At 39.7% G+C, this 25,904-nt stretch overlaps 1 protein-coding gene across 3 annotated transcripts in view; it reads left to right on the top strand.

Moving 5' to 3' along the window:
- Positions 1 to 25,904, top strand: part of LOC149314324 (uncharacterized) — a 105,019-nt gene that overhangs the window by 40,782 nt on the left and 38,333 nt on the right. The gene's annotated exons all lie outside the window — the stretch shown is intronic.

A 25,904-nucleotide genomic window follows, 5' to 3' on the forward strand; every position in this document is an offset into this window, starting at 1 on the left:
AACTGCCTGCTGCTTAGATGCCATCCTGTTGAATGGCCACACAGTTGCACCTGTGATCCTCCACCAGTACAGGACATCTGAGCATTGGTATGCCCAGTAAAACACTGGCAAAGCATAATCATGCCCCCTTCACATGCCCTTTCACCCCATGCCCCGTCTTGCACTGTCTGTGTTGTATATATTATAATTACATCCATTGGAGGTATCACACTTTCACTTTTTTGCATTGCTGCCCCGACTACTTGAGTACAGTGGCTCTGTCTTTTTAAAATGTGCACCTGTGTTCGGGTGTTTATATTCAGCTTTAGGGTTAGGATTAAGATAGATCACTTCTTTAGAACTGCTCTGACATTGGGGTGTTTATATGTAGGGTGGAAGGTGTACATTTTCTGGGCTAAGTTGGAATATTCTGGGTTCCTTTTGCTCCAATTTTTAGTCTCAGAGCACGGCACTTTGGAGGTGTGTTCTGTGGAGGTAGATATACTCTCATGTGAAATATCAAAAATGATACTTTGGCTTAATCATGTAAACATATTGACAACCAGTGTAGCCACATAAGAAGTGCATTATATTCAGTATTTCTCATAGCTACTTCTAATTGGGTTGCAATATTCTATACCAGCTGAAGTTTTTATGCTAGTTTCAAGAGCAACCCCCATGCAGAATGCATTATACCAGTTGATTCAGCATAAAGTGGCCATCTTTTTTCAGGTGTGTATAGTTGAGGAATTGACCTGGTAGAATGCACTCTAGGCTACAGCTACTATCCAGGAATCCCAGTATAAAGCTAGATCCACAAGTGTCCTCTGAACTGTAAACTTAGTCTGGAATAGGCATTTCCCCATCTAATTGGTTAATAGAAGCTGCTCCTATCAATAAATTTAATTTATCCAGCTTCATCCCATCTGCTACTTATTTCATACATTTTTTCAAGAAATTGATGAAAATGAGAATCATGTTCTTAAGAAGAATTGTGCAGTGTACAAATTTTTTAGAAAGAAATCAACAGAACAGATCCCTAAAAATGTTTTAGATAGTTTGGTACTTGGTAGGGGATATTACCGAACGGTATGTGTGTGTGTGTGTGTGTGTGTGTGTGAGAGAGAGAGAGAGAGAGAGAGAGAGAGACTCACCTTACTGTACCATTTCTGTAGCTAGCTAAACAGCCCAGCCACCCAATCTGAATTCTCTGGCATCAATTTACAGCTTCACATATAATCTCCATATTGTACCATATGCACATTTCACAATTTTATGTGAATATTCAGGATTTTGATTGAAAATGAAAAAAAATCTTAACTTCTGAGCTCAGAGCTGAGGTTCTGAAAGTGGGGTACTGTACGGTTGTACTCATGTTCTTTTGAAACAAGGCTTGTTACTCCAGCTCAAGACTAAGGTTTTTTCGCTGTAGCCAGGAAGATGATGTCCTTAAACTGAAGCATATTCTCCATAACTGTTGGCATGACAGCTGGAATGTTTAAGTAACTGACTTCATATTTTTGTGCTGAGCAAGCCAGAATTCACCACAGTGAAGCTTTAAATAGATCCACAGTTCAAGTACTTTGCATTCCCTTTGTAAAGGGAATAATTGGCCATTAATATTTTGCGAAAGTCTAAGAGAAAGATTCTATTTGTTTCTGATTAGAATTACAGGACTCTTTAAGGAAGATTCTGTTTCAAGATCCTTTCCAGGAAGTGTTAAGGCATGATGTTTTGCAGGGAAACTATCTTAGGTTGTATCTGCACAGCAGAAATAATGCAGTTTGATACTGCTTTAACTACCATGGCTCATTGCTATGGGATTCAGGGATTTGTGCTTTTGGGAAATATTTAGACTCCATTCTTACTGATGTCTGGTGCCACAACAAACAATAAATCCTAGGCTTTCATAGGATGGAGCCATAGCAGTTAAAGCAGTGTCAAACTGCATTATTTCTGCAGTTCAGATTCATCCTTAGTTATATTTTTTTGTGCCAGCCACAGTTGCTGGCGAAAAGTCAGGAAGAAACTCTGCTAGAACGTGGCCACATAGCCCGAAAAACCCACAAAAAACTATGGGTGCCGGCCATGAAAGTCTTCGACTTCACATCCTTAGTCACTTTGTGATGACTTTTGCCAGGAAAGAAACAAGGGCAGTTAAAAACAACAACAAACAACAAAATAAAGACGATGAAGTCATTGAGATAGCCAAATATTTTCCATACTTTGGCTCAATCATTAATCAGCAGAAAATTAGGACTTGGAAGGGCAGCTATGAAGATCCTGAAGATGTAAAGAGATATAGAATACTAATGTTAGGATTGTCCATGCCATTTCTCATTTCTATGGTTGTAGAAGCTAGACAGTGAAGAAAGGTGATAAGAAAAAATAAACTCATTTGCAGTGTGGTGCTGGAGAAGAGTTTTGCAGATACAGTGGACTGCTGAAAATACAAATAGATAGTTTCTAAAAACAAATCAAGCCAGAAATCTCCCAAGAAGCCAAGATGACTAAACTGTCATACTTTGGACATATCATGATAAGACATGACAAGACAATAATGCTTGGTAAGGTAGAAGGCAGGTGGATAGACTCAGTCAAGGGAAAGGCCTGACCAGGGCTGATGATGATAAGGTGACTTGCAGATCTCACATTCAACAGACGTCAACAAATTAGCTCTACAGTTATCTCTAAAATGACTCGGTACTTCTACTGAATACACTGAGTTCTATGTAAATAGACCAATGTAATTATTCTTCTACTGAACAGAAACATTGTTTCATACTTTCCTGATGAAAGGAAGTGTCTTTAGTTGTAGATTGTGTGCCATGGGCAGGTTTACTCATATCTGTTTTATTGTTTGCATGTACAGCGCTGTGCAAATCTACAGTGCTATATAAATAAAGCATAATAATAATAATAATAATAATAATAATAATAATAATAATGTCTGCCAGACCTTCAATATATTAGTTATGGGCATCTCATTTCTGTTTCAATTTGATGTGGCTGGGGAACCATGGAGAGTGAACAGAGAGAAGTAACAATGGTGGGAAAATCAAGTTCTTTGTGTGCAATTTCCTACATATCCATACTTAATTGTATGGATGTTGACAGTTACTACTTCTATGAAGGACCCTGTATAAGATTGTTTTAAAGACATAGGTAAAGGAAACTGTGCAAATTGTTTTAAGTGTAACAAGTAGACGCAAAGTCTGGTTGCACAAATACAAACATGTGCATAGTCTACAACTAAACATGAATTACTGCTCAATTTTTTGTACTGCTGTTTAGCACATCAGTCTTTAAAACATTTTTGTGAATTGCCTGGATGTAAGTCTATGCCTGAAAAAAATGGGCCAAAAGAAGTGGCTTCTGGTTGCTTTGGGAGGCACGGCATTCAGATGGCACATATCCCCAAAGCAACTGGAAGCCACTCCAAAGCTGCATTAAGGTGGCAGGAGCTGGGCTATTCAAGAGTGGATGAAATCTGCTCCTGCCAGTGGCTCATTTGGTCCTGGAAATAGGGTGCCAGCAATTTTGTCAAAAGCATTTTCAGTACAAACCAAAGTAATGGCAATAGGGTCACATCTTGCTAGATTTAAAACAAACAAATTTGTAACTAGTCTTTAAATTATCATCTCTCTTCCTATTATGAATAAAACTTATTCAGGCTAGGTGAATTAATGATATTACAATTTGTAACCTATTTGTCTATACTGTACTGTTGTTGTGTGCCTTCAGGTGATTCCAACATGGCGTCCCTAAGGCCACCCTATCACAGGGTTTTCTGGCATTGGGAGGATTTGATTCGTCCAAGGTCACCTAGTGGGTTTCCATGGCTGAGTGGGGAATTGAACCTTGATCTTCAGAGTCCTAGTCCTATGCTAAAAACACACCAGCTCTCTTGCCTATACTGCTGCTAGTATTTTAATATAAATGTATACTAAAGAGACTGGTTCTTTGCACATTTAGTATGATCTTTACCTGGTTTAGGAGTAACAGAGATAAAAGCTTTGTAAAATGTAGGTGGAAATGAGCCTGACTGAAAAATCGCTTGGCACAGACAGAAACATTTGGGAAAATAGGTCTAGTTATGTTTTCTACCATTCAGTGTTGACCATCTGGCTCCCAGGCTTAGAATCAATTCTGTTTTAATATCATTTAGAGGTTGCTGCCCAAGATTCTTTATGCTGTAGACCTAATTGTGGCAGAGTTAAATCCAAGGAAAAAAGTATTTAAATCCAGATCTTAGGCTGCAGCATTTTATAGTTGCTGAAGCTTCTGAACAGCTTTCAAGAGCAGCTCATTAGATTGCATTATAATATTAGGTAGTTTAAATGTGATGGATTATTGTAAAAAGATTGTACAACTGAAAAATGGTGTTCCTGGTCATTGGGAGGCAGTGTGGCATAGTGGTTTGAGTGTTAGGCTAAAAACTCTGGAGACAAGGGTTTGATTTCCAGTTTGGCCATGAAACCCATTGGGTGACCTTGGGCAAGTCACACACTCTCAGCCTCAGGGAAAGGCAATGACAAACCTCCTCTAAACAACTCTTTCCACAAAAACCCCATGATAGGTTTGCCTTAGGATTGCCATTAGCTGGAAACAATTTGAAGGCACACAACAACAACAACAACAACAACAAGTTCCTGGTCATTACTACCACCTTCTTTTTCAGAAGCACTCTCAGATTGTTTGCCTGTTCCACCAAACACCACCCCTCAGTTACAGATGAAACAATCTCCTTTCTCTTTATTTCTGGTAATTCATTGGCAGTCTGCAATTCATTTGCATTTTTAGTGAATGCTTCACTAGTCAACGTTACCTTCAGACAATATTTTCTTAGTTAGATGGTTGCTCTTAGTTGCTTTGTTAACAAAATATATATTATGACAAAAAGTATATTATACAAATCCACATGGTTGATCATAGAGTCACCAAACTTGGTGTGTTATCTAATGAGATCAAAATGAAATGTAAGGCAAATTGAAGGCTTTGGATCTAATCCCATTAATAACTTAGAGTACCTCCTGACCAAGCAATCAGATTTCTGTTTTGTTTTTGTTTTGTTTTTTGCTGTAGAGTGCACATTTATGATGTCTAAACTTGATATTTACACAAAGATTGAGATTCTAAGCATTTTAAAAAAAGTTTTGTTGGCAAACTTCAGCTTTTAAAGACTTTGCATGGAACCTGATGACAGTCAAATTTTAAGCATTTTATGTGCTAGAAGTGGAATTATTATTTTATTCAAATCATAAGACAAATATCAATATCAATCTGATAATGCTGAATAAATTTCTTAGTATATAAATATAAGTGACAGAAATTAACCTTGTAGGTAACTGGAAAAAGAATGCCAGGAGAGCCACCACTATTATACTGTAAAGTCTCACATATTATTCGATATTCAAGCAGCTGTAGTACTATCTTGTGATCCAGAATTTCAAAAGACGACCAAGGGAACAGACAATAAAGATTTGGTCTAAAAGGATTTCTAGAAAGGGATTTTCTACGAGAGCCAAGAACATTTCTCTGGAATTCTGCTGCCACTGTAGTCAGCTACATTCTTTAGAGATGAGAGGTTGGAAAGAGGCCTATAATTACTAAGGTCCCCACTATAAAGTTTCTTAGGGAGGAATTCCATGAAGTGCAAGTTTAGTTCTCATAGGAAACTGCTTAATTTAAATTTGAAGTGGTTCCTCATGGGCATGAAAAGGAATAGTAGGAAGGGCACACAAAACTGAAGCCTGCTGCGGCTGACTCTACTAGTGAGGAACCATGGCTTCCTGTTAGGTTTTGATGGAGCTGATGTGTGATGCTTCAGGGCACTGTGCAGAAACAAACCCTTGCCATTTTCAGGAGAGCAAGGCCATCTTTAGAGAATCTTGAAAGATGTTTGGCCACAAAGTACCCAGGTAACTGATACCACTGGTTCTAGACTGATTGGAACTTGATCAGTGTCCTTAGTTTAAATTTTGTATTGCTTCTACTATGGGTATCCTAAGTGACTTTTGGTATTCCTTGTCTGCAGTATGTGGATAATACTACAGTCCACCCTTGCAATATATGGGGATTCGTTCTGGACCTCCTATATAAAGTAAATTTTGCGTATGCTGGAGTCCTGTTCATTTGAATGGCAGCACACTCCTGCCATTTTGTCCCTCGCTGCTCTCTGTCCACGTAAGCTTGAAGCTGTGTACAGCGAGGGTACATATAGCTCTTACCCTGTAGGTGCCCTGTGACTTTAAGATGAGTTGACGCTTAAGCAGGGTGGCTACTGCATTCATCTATAAATATAACTGCAAACATGTAGTGTTTCTAAGAAACAATACTGTGGTTTTGTTGTGCTAACACTGTGTGATCCCTTAAGGCTATGAAGCAGAAACTAGTCTATGTATGACAGCCTAATAAGCATGCATTAGAGAATGCAGAAAAACACAGGAGTCTGAGTCATCGTTGAAGTAGCATGGAAAACCAGAATAGTCAGAGATACATCTCTCTCTAAATCTTTAACCCAATCTAGGTAGCTTGAATATTCATAAGAAGGATAAAACAGAAGTGATAAGTAACAACATTAACTTGAACTTGGACATAATTTCTAGTAACAGGACCCTGAGCGTGGCTGATAGGAATGCCTTGTCACCCTCAAATATAGAGTGCTCTCTCTTCCTTGAGACACTGGTTGTATGAAGATAACCCCTGATTGGGACATACACTCTCTTTCTCTGCATATATTGCCTCCCCTCGTAGGCAGTGTTTTCGATTTACTTTCTGCAAAGATAGAATGCCCTGCATAGCTTTGGTCAAGATGGATGGGAAGATGCTGTCTCCCTGTATGAGCCTTAAAATATTCCAGGGAGGGCTTTCTCTCCATCCCACCACTATCATGGACAATATAGGTAGAGGAAAGAGCCTTTTCAGTGGCGGCTTCTTCTTTGGAACTCCCTCTCATGGGAGGTTCAGTTGGCCACTATCTGTTCTTCTTCTTCTGGCAGGCAAAGACCTTTTTATTTAGGCAGGTCTTTGGTTCTTATGTGGTACTGGTCTTTTGATAGGATGTGTTGTGCTTTTATCTTTTTTGTTCCAATTTAAGTGCATGTTTTGTACTTTTAACAGAATTGTTTAGCATACAGTTGTAAATCACTTAGACACTGCTTAGGCAATATGAAGCAGTATATAAATGACACTTGTTTGTTTGTTTAATTGTTTTAAAACATTTGTTTAATAAGATTTTAGCTGTACTTGGTTTTAATATGTTTTATACCCACTTCGGTCCCATGTTGGAAGGAAGGAGGGACATAAAATAAATAAATAAATAAATAAAATATTCTAACATTGCTTTTAACAAGATCTATAAAGACTGGAATTATAATAGAAACAAAGAAAAAAGACTGATGATTTGTACTACTCCTCTCCTTTTGATAAATGCCGATCATGGATACGATCCTTTGAAAGGAAACAGTTGTGGTTTGAAGTAAGTTAAGTCATAGCTGTTTGGTGTGATACCCTATGATAGCATAAGCAGGCACCTTCTGACAGCCCTTAAATCACAAAGCTTGCAAGATGCATTATAATGAAATAAATACATGCTGGTAGAGTCTATTGAAGACTAGAACATCAGAACAACTCCAGATGTTATCCCAGTAACTGCTCTCAGGATACTTTACTTTTGTGGAAACATGGCTCATGTGGAGATAAGAGTATGGGGTGGGCTGAAAATCACATATGGATCACAGACCCAATGCTCTTGTTTCTTGGTGGGGTCCACTAGGGAAGTTCTGATATGTATTACTAATCGGAGTACAGTAAAAACTTTCCAAGTTCTCATGGGCAAAGTGGTTTGCCAAAGAGATGGCTTTCTAATTTTGCTGTGATGTAGTTACAGCATGCTGTTTGAAAGAATGGCTGACCCTTTAATCCAGAAGGGGCCAGCATTTGCAGCAGCAGTGCGAATTTAAAAAGATATAACTATCTTTTTTTCCATCCTTTGTAACGAAAAGACAAAGTCTCCCACTGTTTACAGAGCAGTCTGTCAGACTTAGACAAAGAGCTCACTCACACAAAAGGGGTTAACTGCATAGGTGAAGGTAGCCCTTTTGTGTGAGTTCACAGATGACCAAAGAACCACAATTACTGGTAAGATTTGCTTACAGAAAATTCATATTGGTAAGAAAAGAAAGAAAAGAATTTAATTTGCAAATTACATCTATTTTGCAGATACTTTTAGAAAGACAGAAAATAAGCTCATCAAGGGATGTAAATCATGTAGTTGCCCTAATATTCAATAACTTAATGCTTGTAAATTAATATGAGCAAGGATATTATTATTAGTAGTATTAGTATTAGTATTATCATAATCCTGCTTCTCCAAACAGATAGAAGCGGCTAACAATAAAAGCATCAGTAAAATATAACAACTTATCATCGCTGTATCTCAAATTCTCCCAAACCCTCCCATCCACAATAAAATACAATTAAATTATTAAACAATTATTAAAACAGTTATTAAAAATAGGGCAGAGGCATATATAGAGGAGAGTGTGAAAGTATTTCTAGTATTTGTTCTATGGGGATATCATTCATGTGTTCACTATGAAATATAATTAAAATATGTTTAAAGAAACGAATAAAACCTCCTGTATTTTACTTTTTGTCTTTTCTGATTTTTGTCATCCTTGTCTGCCCATGGTAAAACAGGTGGTGGTGGTGGTGGTGAATGTGAGATAAGCTAGATCAGCAAGGAAGTCTCTTAACAGAAATAGACTTGCACCCTGCATCATGACACCTGCATCCCAGTGGTTGAAGCTGGGTCTGAAATGTAGAGTTTGGTTTATCTGAGGAGCAGATAATCACAATGTCTTTCCTTTAAAATGACAGCAAATGTTAAATTTATTAAGCGCTCATGGGTTCGTCAGCAAAACAATGGCTGATTTATTGTACAACCTGCTGTTCTCATACTATACACTTGATATTAAATACATACTAACAGAAAAATGTTTGTATTGTTTCTACTGGCTTTAGAAAATAGCAAGTGAAAAAATGAGGGATGCCAAAACACTGAGTCCTTAATATAAAGAGAAAAGTGTTTTGATCTGCCAGCATGATATAATGCTAGCACATGGAGATTTTGTGTATATGACAGACTGCTTGTATTGGCTCTTCTGTCAGCTCTCATTTTCGCACAGCTCAGAGACCATGAATAAACAGATCCCACTGACAGGATGTCCTGGTTTAAACAGTTTCAGATGGAAGATTTGTCAGCCCTAGAGCATAAAGATGTTCTGCATGTTGAGCTTTAGCAGTTATTCTGCTAAGAGGTTTCCACTAATTACAGTACATTATTTTTTCTTACATCCATACCTTCATTTTAAAATTTAAGACAACTTATACTGATGAATTGGCATTTGAATGCATGTTCCTTTTGGACAGCCATTGGAGTCAAGGATAATTCCCAGGTTCAGGCTAAGGTTTTCTTTTAGTCCTTGAGTGAGGAATGTGAATTCTTCCCAGTACTGAAATACTGAAGTTCCCTTAATTCCTCACCATGGATTAGGCTTTCTATAATATGCAAGCCATAATTGGACTGAAATTGGCATCAAGTGTTATAAATGATTTTTATTTTATTTTTTTTATCTTTTAGCAAAGATTGAAATTTCAATGCCTCCAAATAGTGTTTTGCTATTTCAAGTAATGAAACATGCATTCTGATTTGAGTGACTTCTAGCAAGTTGTGTGTGTATGTGTCTTCATGTCACCTTGTTGATTTATGGCAACCCCATGAATTACATAGGATTTTCCTAAGACAATGAATAGGCAGAGGTAGTTTTGCCAGTTTCTTGCTCTGAAACATAGTCTTCTGCACCTGGTATTCATTGGCAGTCTTCCATCCAAGTACTAACCAGGGCTGATCCTGCTTACCTTCCAGGATCAGGTAGGATCTGATGCCCTTAAAGTATTTAGGCCCTTCTAACGAAGTTACCCAGGATGAAATCATAGGTCTATATCTTTACTAACTGATCAACATATTGTGTCATTAATGATACTCCACCCTTAAAGTTGTATTTGAAATGGTATTTGAGCTTCATAGTGTTCCATTCATATCATTCTGTTGTCTTATCAGCAAGTACAGGTTACCTGGAATGTTGTTGTTATTATTGTTAACTCCTGCCAAATCCACTTTGACTTAGGGCAACCTTATGAACAATAGCCTTCCAGGACCCTATCATCAACCACCTTACTCAGGTACTGTAGATTCAGGGATGTGGCATCCTTGATAGAGTCTATCCATCTGGAATGCAGGTTTCCTGTTCTCCTATTGACTTACACTTTACCAAGCATTATTACCTTTTCTAGTGAGCCATGTATTCTCATGATACGTCAAAGCATGATAGTCTCAAATGAGTTGATTTTCTTCCTATTATCTTTCTTCACTGTATAGCTTTCATAGCCAGGCATAGAAATGGGAAATATGATGGCATGGGCAATCCTAACTTTAGTATTCAGCAATGACTGCATATCTTTATACCTACATGATCTTAACTAGTTTCTTCATAGTTACCGTTTGAAGTTGTAGTGGTGATCTGATTTCTTGACTGCAGTCTCCATTCTGATTCATTATTGGCCAAGGTATGGGCAATCTAAACAGTTTGAATTTCTTTTTACAGCTTTTTGCAGCTAGAACTAGTAACTAGCTGTATTTACAGCTAGAACTAGTTCATGCTTTACTTTGCTTGTCCTCATCTGTTTGTCGGAAAAACTGTTCCACACTTATTAATTGGAAGGGTTTCTTTAACACTGGAAAGGGTGATTTGTTTGTGACAATCTGTCTGCAGAAGCATTTAAGTAAGATTAGACTGTGTCAGGCACATTGGTGACAAAACAAATTCCTCTCCTGTTGAAATGCCAACAATGAACTAATGTCTCAAATGAGTTATCTGCATTTAGTGTCAGCTACTGTCTCTCTGTAGATTGTCAGTATCTCTCCCCTTTCCCATAATTAATTACAGAAATACTTTGCTTCAGGGGATCAAAATAGTCTCTCTCCAGATGCCAAAGCACTAATCTTGCTATTATGCCAAAAGTAACATACTTGATAATGTAGAGCAGCAGACTTGTGTAGAAATGCCAAAGGTAATAATAGCTCATTAATTAAATTACCCCCTCCCCAATTTCTCCATTCTTTTTTCTTTTCTCTAAAAAGGAAGTTTGATTAGCTGCTTTTTATGTTAGCAAATAGTTGAAAAGTTCCTCAGGTCCATTTGCTCATTTTCCACTCTTGCTGAGTGTTCTTTCCATGTTTTCCAGGTCATGTTGGTAGTACATACATTAACTAATGGAGAGTACTTGTGTGCTATCTTGTTATCTATATATTTGTATTTGCTGGTTCAGCCCAGTGCTTCTTTGTGTGGCTGGGAAATATTGGCGGGATACAGACCACCCAAAAAGGGCAGCCTGCCGCCGCCTCAATTTCCGCCGGTGGGAAGCCTCAGCTGCCAAACGGCGAGGCTTCCCAGTGGCAGAAAAAGAACCCGCAAAAAGTGGGTTCTTTTTGCATCACACTTGCGATGCCCGAGCGCGCAAATGGCGCACTCGTGACGTCGCAAGTGCGACGGGACATGCGGACGCTATGCGTCTGTCGCATCAAAATGGCAGCGCCTGTGTAGACAGGGTGCTGCCATTTTGGCGTACTGCATACGTACTAGGGTTAGGGAGCGTCTGAAAAGGACGCTCCCAGGCAACCCTAGCACATACTCAGTATGTGCTTTTGGGCCCATCTGGACAAGGTCATACTATAGTTAGAAATATGTTGTGGCCCTGTCTTCTGCTGGTAGAAGACTGAGACCTAGCCACTGCCATGCTTTGACAATTTGTAGTTTTAGACTTCTGTGAAAGTGCTTTATGCAGTTAACACTTCATCATGTTATAATGGAATTTGTGCAGCCTATAGGAGCCTACTTGTTGACAGGTATAATATTACATATCGTTAATTTGAAGCAACTAAACTAGTCACCGCTTTATTTCTAGGTTCAAATAAAAAAGTGCTGTTCTGTAATAGGTTTCTCTTGTATGAGTAACCCCAACACTAGAGCTTCCCTGAGGCCAATGCAGCAAATATTATTGTACGTAAACCTCAACTAGGGACAGAGTCTTTTCATTTGCAACCTCAGTACCTTAGAACTCCCTTCCAAGAGAAGTCAGTTAATTCTACTTTCAGCTATACTTTTGGACATCAGTAAAAAAAAAAAAAGCTTCTTCAAAATGCTTGGGGGACCTTCTGATAATAGACTTCTGTGTTTTATTTAAAAATAGATGGTTGCTGCTGTTCGTGATTTACTCTTTGAGAAAGATGTTTGAAACCAAGTGATGTTTACTTTCTGTTCTGAACTAGTTTAAGTATGCGTTTGTTTGGAATGAAATCTTACAATATTATGGGCCTGATCTAATGGGGGAAAAAACAAAACAGAACAAAGTCATAAGAAATGTATTTTCCCTCTTCAAGTCTCTACTCCTCTAGCTGATATAAAGACACCCCTGGAAAATAAGATCAGTTCTACTTTTTTTGTTTGTTTGATGAAGAAACATTTGTACAACATTCTGCATTTTGGCATTAGAACATACAGTCTGCTTTTTCTTGTGTGATACAAATATACTATATACAGTTGAAGTTCTTACTTAAATCTATCCATTGCTAGATGATGGTGGAAACACAAAATCACATACACTTCCATGTCCAGTTAACATTAGGATTTGGAATGATATGTGATAAGCTGATATTCAGCATGTCTTGGCTCTTCAGAGAACATAGGCGGGATACAGACCACCCAAAAAGGGCGGTCTGCTGCTGCCTCCATTTCCACCGGTGGGAAGCCTCAGCTGCCAAACGGCGAGGCTTCCCGGCGGTGGAAAAAGAACCCCCCCAAAAAAGCAGGTCCTTTTTGCGTCACACTTGCGACGCCCGAGTGCGCAAATGGCGCACTCGTGACGTCGCCAGCACGACGGGACATGCGGACGCTATGCGTCCGTCGCGTCAAAATGGCGGCACCCATGTGTACAGGGCACGCCATTTTGACGCCCCTGTCACATGCTAGGGGTGAGGCCAGTGGACGGCCAACCCCTAGCACGTGACGGGGGGCGCCGTATCCGTCAGTCTGTACAGCACCATAAACATATAAATTGATGCTTAAAGCTCTAAATATGCTACAAGGCTATAGGCTTGTTCTAATATTGCCTTTTGCTAAATAGCTGACTTCCAATTAATGTATTTAAGATTTGCATATCTATGTCATTGATTAAATGGCACTTACTTGATTGCAGCTTAGAATGCACTTATTTGACTGCAGTATTACCTTCAAAAGGGACATTTTTTTAACTGTGACTTGAGCACAATTCTCTATATTGAACATAATGGAGTATTTAGAGTCCCTTATGCTCCTCTGTAGAAATTAAAAGGCATTGTGTTCTTTCTCGTGTCTTTCACAATCTGCTTAGTAACAGTTGTATCATGAGAAGTCTATTCTGCTTTCTTAAACATTGGTACACTAAACTGAGAAGTGCTACAAGTTTATTTGATCAGCTTCTTCTCTAGAAATACCATAAAAGGCTGTGTCCTTAAGAACAGGGCATTGGTTTTTTCCCACCCACATTGCTGCAACATGATTCATTCAGCTGCTGGAACAGTTTCTCTGCTCTAGTGGATATCCCATTAACTGTCTCTGTGATAATTTTTATGATCATTAATGTGTGTGTAAGGGGAGAAAGAAATTCAGAAGTGATCATAAGTCACTGGAAACATTTAAATAAATTCTGACTTAAAATGGCTATTGAACCACATGAGGGGCACACCTCTTGGCAAAAGTGAATAATGGAAGACAGCAACAGAATGTAAGGGGTGAAACAGATAGGTTTACCCGGTTTGGTGTATCCCATTTCTCTTCCCCCCAACTTTCACCTACCTCTTATTTGCTTGCCTCATGCAATGTTTCACAATTCTATTACTTCAGTGGAGCTTTCTGGGAAGGTCCTCCTTGCTGTGCTACGTTTACCCTGCCACCTCACCTCACCCCATTTCCAGAGCTTCTGTTCCTCTTTGCTCCAGCATGGGAGTGAAGCCATGGATGTTTTTTCATTAGTGGAAGTGAGATGATGAACAGAAGCAGCAAAATAATAATAATCTTTTATTTATATCCCGCTCTTCTGTAGCAAGACAATCAGAGTGGCTCACACTAAAACGTCCACATACAATATAATACATAAAATTAAAATATCCCCCCTTTAAAAAAGAATTAAATATATTACAATTAAAAGAGTTTTAAAATCAATTTATAATAAAGATAGCATAGGCAGGGTGGTAGTAAATACATGGTGTGAAGGGGTAATCAATCTGTGGGCGGGGAATTTATTTGGGAAAGGCCTGCTGGAAGAGATCTGTCTTGACAGCTTTTTTGAACTAACTCGGGACAGAAGGTATTGCCAAAATAGCCCATGTGAAACCTCCTACAGGCCTCCCAAATAATATAATACTGTAATAGTTTTTTGTGGGTTTTTCGGGCTATGTGGCCATGTTCTAGAAGAGTTTATTCCTGATGGTTTGCCTGCATCTGTGGCTGGCATCTTCAGAGAAAGATGCCAGACACAGATGCAGGTGAAACATCAGGAATAAACTCTTCTAGAACATGGCCACATAGCCCGAAAAACCCACAAAAAACTATGGATGCTGGCCATGAAAGCCTTTGACTTCACATAATACTTTAATATTTCCAAGCAACTTCTCTCTTTCTTGTATCTCCAAGCATAATAAAGAAATAGTAAGCACCCAACATGGGAGACAGCGGGACTGGGAAATTGCACTTGCTTGAGCACAATGCATGACTATATGTGTAGCCATGCTGTTCCCCCACAAGATGATAATCAGTTATTGAAAAAAAGCAGAGTCATTGAATATGCATGCCATAATATCCAGATGTCAGCTTCTAATGTTTTTGCATTTCCTGGCCAGCTATCGTCCCCCCCCCCCAACCCCTTCATAGTGAACAGTCTTTGAAAAATGGCTACTCAAGGGATCTAATATTAGCAACAGTTCAATCCCTGTAGTAACCATGTCATGTAAAACACATCTTGCAGTCTGTGTGGGTGGGGGTGTGTGTTATAGGAGTTAGAAGTAATTTGCCAGAAATCATGGGTGCGGTGTTCTCAAACACTAGGAGGGAGGTGAGGTTAAGGAGGCAAGTACTGGCAACGTATCAGTGAGCCATAAGCTCACTTCTTTTTTCCTGTTGGAAAAATAACAATTTCATTTTCAAGTGTACACTACAGAATTTTGTACATTATTTTGCTTGCACGGGAAATTAATGCTATGGTCCTATGTAGTTTTGTATCTCCTTTGTTGTGGATGGGGCTGTATAGTGAACATTTCCAATCTGTTGTCCATTGTTTTGATTTCCATATTTGTTGGCATACTTTAATTAACACTAGAGTTGATTCTGTGTGCATTGATTTTTGCAGCTCAATTGAAACATCTGTTTGTGATGGTTTATTCTTCCCAATTTCTTTCTGTTCAGCTTCTACCTTGCTTTCTAGAATTTGGAGTTCATCTTCACATGGCTCTTTATTCTATGTGTTATTCATTTTATCATCTCTTTTATATAGCTCCTCTGTGTATTGCTTCCAACATCTTTTTATTTCTTCTCAATCGTGTAATATGTTCTTCTTTTGATCGTAGAGCATTCTGCCCTTGGTTTGAACTTCCCTTTGATTTCTGGATCTTGTGGAAGAGATCTCTCATTCTTCCTTTTTCTTGTCTTCTATTTCTCTATGTTGATTATTATAGTATTTCTCTTTGTCCTTGTGCAGTAATCATTGAATGGTTGTGTTTATTGTTCTAATTTTATTCCTATCTCCTTTTACTTTTACTTCTCGTCTTTCTTTTACTGCTTGAAGAATTCTTTCTGTCCGGAATTGATCCCCGCATAAGGGAAGAGCAGAATTTCTGAGTTTCTCCTTCTTTTCCTTCTGTGACAGAGGCAAATGGCCTTGGGGCATGGGGCTAAAAGTGATTAGAAGGCCCTAGAGAGAGATTGGGGGCATTTGCAGGCAAAAACTATTTTCACTCTTTTTATTTTATTTTATTTTATTTTGCATTGGGGACGGTACATATCTTCAAGGTCTCCTGAAGTAGCCACTTAGCTGCCTTATGGTTGTCCACCCTAGTTTAAATTGATAATTTCTTCAGTTCTGCACTCAGCATCATTGTGTACAACAGGGGTCGGGAACCTACGGCCAGCGGGCCGGATCTGGCCCGGCAAGGCCTCAGGACCGGCCCCAGCCTGGTCCTGCCGCTGATTGCCGCCCCCGCCCCAGCTTGGGCGCCGCTCCAGGCCATCTTCCTCCTCCACCGCGCATGGCTGCGCGGAGGAAGAGGAGGGCAGCGAGGTCTGGGGCGGAGGAAGCGAAGGTGGAGGTGGTGCCTCCTGCGTGCAGCCACGCCACATTTCCCACCTCCCCGCGGCCTCCAGCTTCCCTCTCGGCCTCCGTGGAGGGCAGCCACCACGGAGGCCGAGAAGGAGCGTGTGAGGCCGCCGGCTTCCCTCTTGGCCTCCATGGAGGGCAGACTCCGCGGAGGCCGAGAAGGAGCGTGCAGGGCCGTCGGCTTCCCTCTCGGCCTCTGTCGAGGGCAGCCTCCGTGGAGGCCGAGAAGGAGTGCGCGGGGCCGGGAAAGAGGGGAGGCCTCCAGCGCTGGCGCCCCCGCCGGCTCTTTCCCAGCTTCTGACGGGGCCTGGGCCCCTCAGGGGTCGGGAAAGAGGGGAGGACGCCAGCGCTGGCCCGCCCTCGGAGGGTGGAAGCTCCGCCCCCGGCGTGTGGCACCACCCCTGAAGGGTGGAAGCTTCACTCCCGGCACGCGGCCCCGCCCCCGGAGGGAGGAAGCTCCACCCCCCCCCCGGCTTCGGCCCCCCAGTTATCTGAGGGACAGCAACCCAGCCCCCGGCTCAAAAAGGTTGCCTGCCCCTGGTGTACAACATGGCTAGAAAAGTTTAGGAATAGTTTTGGCATTGTTTTTTGTGGGTTTTTCGGGCTATGTGGCCCGAAAAACCCACAGAAAACCATGGATGCCGGCCATGAAAGCCTTCGACTTCACAGTTTTGGCATTGCTTCTCTACCCCCCCCCCCCCAAATTTAAAGTGTTCTGAGATTTGGTTGACTCCATTTAGAAATGCTCCAAGTAATTCTTAAGAATAAAGTCGCTTTCATTTTCATTCTCTCAGGGCATTTTTCCTGCCCTGTAACATTCTAATATGCCCCCATAATTTTTAAAAGAACAACTCTTCAATCATATTTCAAAATTTATAGTCTTTGTTCTGATACAGAGCAAAGATTTTGTCTCCAGTTTATTTGACCAAATTTTATTTTTTAAAAGTTGTGCTTGCTTATACAGTGGGCCCTTGGTATCCTCTGGGGCTTGGTTCCAGCCCTCCCCCCACATGGATAACAAAATCCATGGATGCTCAAGTCCCATTGAATGCAATGTGATAGTAAAATGGTGTCCCTTATATAAAATTGCAAAATCAGGGTTTGCTTTATGGAATTCATATATTTTAAGCCATGGACTTGAATACGTGGATAAAAAGATCTGTGGATATAGAGGGCTGACTGTTGTCTGTCAAGCAAAATTTCATCTATTGTTACCAGTCACTTTATGTGCTAGGCAAGCCCCTAGAGAATAGTTATACATGACAACTGAATGAGCTCAGTGGGCTACAGAAGATAAGCAACCTTGCAAACCAGTCCCTGGAAGTGGGCAACAATTTATACAATATAAATAAGAAATCCTAATTCAAACGAGTGGGTTGCAAATGTGATGTATTTGCCCTTGGAAATAGCTCCATGCATGGATATGTTGGGGAAAGTATTGCAGGGAAAGAGCATTGCTTCTTACTTTTCCCCATATGCATAACAGAGTGTACATTCAAATACTGTATCTCCCTTCAGATAGAAAATACATCTTGATGATTAATTAGAGGGAAACATCTTGTGTGCGGCTGGGCTGGGACATCAATGTAGTTATTTTGGGTGAGACAAATAGCATTTTGAATTAGAGATAAGCTAATTTTATTTAAAGAGTAAGAGAGGAAGAGAGGTGCGGGTAGGAATTAAACTATGTCTGATGAAATCAAATTCTTCTTGCCTCTAGGCAACATTTTTCATCATGGTTCAAGATGCATGTTCTCGCTATGTTTCATAGTTGGTATTTTCCTTTTATGATATTTCTACACTCATCTCACTGCTTGAATTATGGGGGAAAGATGAGGGGGGCTATCCAATCCACAAGTTTCATTCTGCGTTTTAGCCATATTATGAATTCTTCTCCCACAGTCTTTTAAGACAAGATAGCTGTGTGTGTGTGTTCTAGTTTCCTGTCTTTCGCACACTGATTTGTCAGTTTGTTTAAATATTTCCTATATTGAGCAATTACATTAATTAGTTAACATTAGTGGTTGATGTGATTGAATTCTAGGAAATGCACAGTGATCATGTTGCTTTAAAAACCCTCTTTGATTTATTTTTACTTGCCATTGGGTCCCCTAGTGCATGAATGTGGTGCCTCCCAGTATTTGTGCTGAGATTTCTTTTTTCAATAAATGAATTAAGCAAGTGATACTGTACTTTATCCCCTCTTGCAGTCTGTATTCCATATGTCATTTTCTTTGTCTTCTGTGCCCCTAGAAAATGTCAGTGCTTTTAAATTGTTTTACTGAGTCAAGGGTGGGCTTTTCTCCTAGAATAAGAAAATGAGGCAAGGCTGTCTCCTGCAGAAGTGGCAGCAGTTATTTTTATTTCACCTGCTGCAGAAGAATCTGAAGAGAAAAAAAAGACTGCTACAGCATTGTGACTCAGTGGGCCAAACAGACGGCCCTAAAGGCTGCATGCCACAACTGCACGCTGCGACCCCGATCTGGCATTTTCCAGCCCCAAAAGGAGTGGCAAAATGCCACTCCTTTTTGTGCTGTAAAAAAGGTGCCCCTTTGCCGCCACTGTGGATCTTCTCTGCTCCTGCGATGTGTGGCATCTAATCGCTGCACTGCAAGAGCTTTCCCACACTGCCCGCCATCTGGGCAGGTGGGCGGTGTAATTCCAGCTTGAGAGTGGGGTCGGGGCATGCAATGTGCGGTCGCCACCCCCCCATGCCACTTACCAAGCCAGCTTTTACTGCCAGTCTGTTTCTCCCTAAGTCTTCTTTGAGCGAGTAACATTTACAAAATATGTTCTTTTTTTCTAACTTTCATTGTACTCTGTATATGCTATGCTGCTAGTTTCAATACTTTAGGTCATGGAGATATTGATGATTCAGATTTGACGCACAGAAACAGAATTGAAAGGCATTGCATAATTGTCACTTGCTATTTGATGTTCTTTTGTTGCCTGTTTTATTGAATCATTTCCTATATTGCTATATATTTTATATGTTTTATCCTACTAGAAAGGCCCCTTCCCCACCACCACTCCCTTTGTGTCATGTCTTTTTAGATTGTAAGCCTGAGGGCAGGGAACCATCCAATTAAAAAGATTGTATGTACAGTGCTGTGTAAATTTACAGCGCTTTATAAATAAAGGTTAATAATAATAATATAGGTATCCCAAGGATTTTCTAATTTAACCTCTTGTCATTGCAGCACTAAAGCAAAAGTGGCCATGCCATTTCTGCTTTAAAATATCCAATGAAGAGCCTATCACTTTCAAAGGGGACCTTTGAGTGACCTTCTTGTATATAACGGCATAAGGAGTTTCTCATCCCTACACTGCCACTGCTGTCTCCACCAAGGGGAGATTCCACCAAATGCTCAATCATGGAATCATCCTTAGTCTCATTATCATGGGCTCACATGACCTCAGTGTCACCAAGAGTTTCAGTTACCTCCATAAAAGCAGCAGTAATGATCACAGTCCCAATCTACTCATTTTCAGTATTGACCATGACAAGCTTGGTCCCCTTGGTACCTTTGACTCCACTATCAGTAGCAGCATTACCAGTTTTTGCCATCATAAGAGAATCAGATTCTATCTCAGAGCTGTCCATGGCAGCTTCTGTTCAGATACCCTCCTACTCTCCAGAAGCCCTCCTAGAGAACCCAGACCCTTCTTACCTCATGGAAGACTACAAAGCAAGATATAATGTTAACATTTGAGGGGATTTTGTTTTGTTTTAAGTACTTCATTGTTATCAGCAGTTTACTCAGTATTTGTTTTTGCAGAGATGAACAAAATGTTTTCCAGAACTACTTATCTGCCTACCTACCATCTTTTTCTCCCACACTCAAACTGTAGAAGTTCAAACACATATAAACAAATACCATGTACTTGTGTGTATACTGGAGGATGTTTAGTGAAAACTGCTGACCTGGTCACAAGAGGGATAATCAGATCATATGCCTCTGGCATTCATGGACAAAAGTGGGCCAAACAGACAGGCTGTCACATGAACACAACAGACCCACAGACCTTACTCAAGTACATGTAAAATGCCTTTGGTACACAACCACGCAAAATCAGAAAAGAGGAATGTGTACTGGTATAATCAAAGTACAGTAACACCCAAAATCCACAAAACAGTGATATCTTTATTGAGCCAACCAAAATGCATAAATTATATGTTGCAGTCTTTTGAAGCGCCACTGACTTCTTAATTAGGCAAAGGTGTTAAAAATAATATAAGAGAAAAAAAATTGATGATGTTTGTCTCCAGCCTGTATTTTGTCAAAATGTTGGTGGTTTTCTGAGAATGGAGGGATATCAATGTGGTCAGGCCAAGCCTTCTTCTGGCTCTGTGTTCCTGGGGGACAAAGCATTCTAAAGTCTATTTACATTGAAAAATTTATATTTCATTAGCAAAACAAAAAGATACTTTAAGATTCAGGATGTCTCAGTCCTTTGTGGAATCTCTCCAAAAACCTTCATGCTTTTGCATTAGGAACATTTTAAGTGCTGTTAGGTAAAACAGACCGAATGCGGTCCCAATTTAAAATGCTTTGTCTCCCAAGTATCACATGGCCAGAAGGAGGAGCGGTCTGCTTCCATAGATATCCCTCCATGCTCAGAACACCACCACAAATGTCTTGACAAAATGCAGGTCTGTGACTAACATTGTCAATTGTTTTCCTGTATTATTTTTTTAACATCTTTGCCTGATGAAGAAGGCAGTGGAGCTTTGAAAGCTTGCAACATATATTTTACGCATTTTGGTTGGTCCAATAAAGGTAATCACTGTTTTGTAGATTTGGGATGTTATTGTACTTTGCTATATGGCCAACATGGCTACCTCTGGATATGTTTGCTGGTTTAAGCAAAGACATTTTAAGCCAAATCAGTAAGATTTTCTCCCCATTCCCCCATTTTCCATGAAATACTCTGATACATACTGTGGCTGCTTAGTATGTAAACAGAATCCAGATATCACTGGCCACACAGTATGCAATCAAGTGTTCCTTATAAGCTATTGAGAGATAACAGAATTTGAAGACATTGTAAAGGTGAGTGAAGTGGGGCTGTCTTAAGGGTTTTATTTTTATTTAAAGTAAATTATTGCATGTTTAGCATCTTTAGAAATATGGAATTAACATATTATTTTTAAAAGATTGGCTTTCAGGGAAAAGCTAATACAGCTTTTGAATGTTGTGTTTGTTAATTGATTTGAGAGATGCTTATAGCAGCAGATAATTACAGTTGACAAACACTCAAACAAAGTGAAGGAAAAATAATTTAAAATATGATTTTTAAACAGTACAGTTTTATATATGTACCAAACACTTTCAAAGGTATAGTTGAAATTATTTGACCTTTGTTACACATAATGTATAAGTGATGAACTGACTTGTAAAACATGTGAGAAAGATCAGAAATGTTTGTGTGCTTTGGAGGTTTTTCTGCTTTTTTCCAGTATGGTTTGTACATTGGGTCAAGTAAAGGGAGGATATGGTTGTTTTTGAACTGAGCCTTAAAATGAAACCCATGTGTCTTGAACTTCCATCATCTGGCAGATGAGTTCCAGACTGTCAAGTATACTTTTAAAATACTTTCTTTTTCTCCCAGCTGCTTTTCTCTCAGTGGGTCTCACCCCTAGTTCTGTGGCTTGAGCTAGGTAGAAAATTACATTGAAAGGTGCATGGGTGAGCTCACTATTTCTTCCTTGTGCTCTTCCAGCTGTGCAGTCCTGTAGTTGTCTTCACAGGAGGAAGAACGAAGCCCTTGCTTGCTTTCTTATTTTACAAGTTTGCTGATATTTGTATTTATGACATTTCTCCTTTATGTTTTCAATTTTATCTCCATCCCATATTTTACATATTATTGGGGCAGATCACTGTCATGTATATATATTTTTATCATTACTAATATAACTTGATCTTATAATGCACTCTGTTCCTGAATTTGTAATTCTAATCAGATAGTTCCAGTTTAAAAAGAACCAGAGTTCAATAATTGGATTATCACTGTAAATCAAGATACTGTTTTTTGCTTCCCGAAATTCTTCCTTCCTGTCTACAACTTAGTCTCTCCTATTAAGAACATGAATGTCTCAAGAATGCTGAGATGAGCATGGTATTGTTGGGAATTTGTGCAACAGGAGAGTGAAGAGAGAGGGGATTCTGATGGAGTGTATGAAAACCTCTAGAGATGTATAGTATTTCTATGAATTCTCCCTGAATTCTAGGGATGCTGAGAGTGTGAGTGCTGCATATTGATAGCCAATCAACTATGTCAGAAGATGCAAGAGGTTGCTGAAAATCTGACATTACATTTGAACTGAGCTGTCTTTCACAAGCAACGTGGTGCTACAGAAATACTAAATCCCATATTGTGCAGATACCTTTATTAGGCCAGCAAAAGGTAGACAATACATCATGCTAGCATTCTGCACCTTTTGGGTCTAAAATAAATATCAGCACAATATGGACTTGAGATTTGTTTTATTGTTAACATGGCTACCCCAGCAATTTTAATTTATTCTTTTTTACTGATTCTCATGTTCCCTTCTTATTTTTTTCAAGCTGCATTTTAGTAATCTGATAATAATAATAATAATAATAATAATAATAATTTTTATTTGTATTTTCCTGCCTCTCCCTGCGGATCAAGGCGGGATTACATCAACAAATTAACACAGTACAGATAAAATACAATCAATAAACACTGACATTATTATTAATTCAATAAAATAGCTAAAACATCTAGAACATCTAAAACATTTAGAAAACATACATCATAACCAGAAGTGAAGCATTATGGAGCCCTGGTGGCGCAGTGGTTAAATGCCTGTACTGCAGCCATTTACTCGAAACCACAAGGTTGCGAGTTCAAGACCAGCAAAAGGGCCCAAGCTCAACTCAGGCATGCATCCTTCCGAGGTCGCTAAAATGAGTACCCAGACTGTTGGGGGCAAATTAGCTTACTTGCTAATTAGCTTACTTGCTGTTCACCGCTATCATCTTTGGAATAGCGGTATATAAATAAAACAAATTATTATTATTAATTATTTTATCTTAAAGATCTCCTATAAGAGGTCTGATGGATAAACCTGCCGGAAGAGACCCGTCTTAAGTGCCTTCTTAAAGGCATCTAAGGTGGTGATAAGACAGATCTCTTCTGGTTGCGGCCGTAAATGATCTATGGGAAGTTGACATTAATCTGGGTTTATGGTATTCTAATACATTCTTCCCAGATGTTCTGAGAGTGTGGGGCGGATTGTGTAGGGAGAGGCATTCCTTCAAGTAACTTGGGCCCAAGCCATGAAGGGCTTTAAAGGTCATAACCAACACTTCGTATTGTGCCTGGAAGCTAATTGGCAGCCAGTGAAGAGTTTTTAACACAGGTGTCATATGGGCCGACCTGGTAATCTGATAACATGACTCCAATTTAGTATGTGATTAAACAAGCAGTCCTTGTACATTAGCAAAAAGTCTGTTTTTTTTCTTTTTTGAGTCTCTATGGCCTGCCCCCCCACCCGCCCTGGACCTCACATCATTTAGTGTAGATGATGCAGACCAAAACAGCCATGGCAGGATTGAGCTCAATCGTGCCTATAAAGGCATGCTTCTGGAGGATCTGGTCTGACAGTGGGGTAAAAAACCTTTTAATGTAAAGGTATTGACAAGGTTGTCAAGTCGTGTCCGACCATAGGGAGCGGTGCTCATCTCTGGTTACTAAGGTGAAGAGCCAGCATTGTCAGAGACTACTCTGTGGGTCATGTGGCCAGCACGACTGCACAGAATACTGTTTACCTTCCCACCAAAGTGGTACCTATTTATCTACTTGCATTTGCATGCTTTCAAACTTGCTAGGTTGGCAGAAGCTGGGGCTAGTGATAGGAGCTCATTCCATCACATGGCACCTGGGCTTTGAACTTCCAACCTGCCGATCTTGCAATCAACAAACATCTTAACCACTTGAGCCACTGTGTCCCTTGAGCCATTGAAGGGTGAAATAGCCCTATTTTTCCACTGAATTTCTAAGAAACTCTGTGGCAAAACTGGGCTGTTCAGACAGCCCTCCCCCCAATGCTCCTTACCCTTGTGGTGTGTGATCCATCTGAGAAGTTTCCCAGTCACTTTATCTGATGCAGAAACAGGGCCCATGGGTGAACCCTCGCCTATCCCTGTGCTGACCCAGGGACTAACTCCAGCTATCCTGCCCCATCTTCTCAGGTCCTCAGTGTACCATGTGCCATAGTAATTAATACAGAGTGAGCATGATGGCTACTCAAACTTTTCATGGACTAGCAGTTGTGTGAGCTTGCTTGCAACACTGATGAGAATCAAAATTAGCAGCACAAAAAACCTATCATAAAGATATGTCTTTACTCTTAGAGTACCATATCTGTGTGTTGTGTGCAAGAAACTGTTACCAGAATCAGAGCTTAGAATTTTATTTTAAAACTGTAATTTGTTATGTTGCTCATTATGGTCTTTAGTAGGCAATTTGTTGCTGTTGCTTGTCTCAGTTTTTTAAAAGAACACCTTGCATTCCTTTCTTGGAGGCAGGGGGAAATGTTACTGTATTTGGGTTTCTTTTAAAATAGGAGGAGGCTATGATGTTTTTTCTTCATTATTCTGAAAACAAAATTCCCGCCCTGTTCAGGGTGTTCACCACTTGGAATAGCACAGGATCCTACATGCTGTGTTGGAGAAACTGAAGAAACTAAAACAATAAAGCATTCTAGCCACTGCAAGAAGGGTCACTGACAACCAGCAACATTTCCTGCAGTGGTCTAGTTGCAGCAGCTTCTGAGACACAGCCAGCAGCATGTAGAATCTTGCATTGGTCTATGTAGCACAGTACGCTTTTCTGTGTGTAAAAGACAGAAACAAAAAAAACATGCTTTAGCTGCCTTATATATTGCAAGTAAGCACCACATACTTTTATGGCACAGACTACTATACACACCCTACTAGAATTATTAACATAAAAATGTTAGTCATTCACACCAGGATGTGAGAATGCCATTATGTTAAACTGGAAATGGAGTGGTCTTGCTGTTAGTGCTGCTCCCTTATCCAGAGTTTCCAGAACTGAAATATTTCAAAATAATCGATATGGGTGGCTGGGATAGTGATACCTGATGATTCAGTGTACACAAACTTTGTTGCATGCACAAAAGTATTAAAAAGATGTCTCTAAAATTACCTTCATGCTATGTGTATAAGGTGTATACAAAACAAAAATTAATTTAATGTTTAAACTTGGGTCCCATCTCCAAGATATCTCATTATGTATATGCAAATATTCCAAAATTTAAAAAATTCTGAAATCCAAAACATTTCCAGTCTCAGAAATTTTAGACATTTAGAGCTACCGCCTAGTTCTAATCAATTAATTTGTGAAGACCGTTGCTACACTTCTTGGATGGGGAAATAGTCACAACCCAAATGCTAAAAAAT

Source organism: Sceloporus occidentalis, unplaced genomic scaffold (genome assembly GCF_023333645.1).
Source record: "Sceloporus occidentalis isolate IW3139 unplaced genomic scaffold, rSceOcc1.0.p SCAF_4, whole genome shotgun sequence".
Lineage (NCBI taxonomy): Eukaryota > Metazoa > Chordata > Lepidosauria > Squamata > Phrynosomatidae > Sceloporus > Sceloporus occidentalis.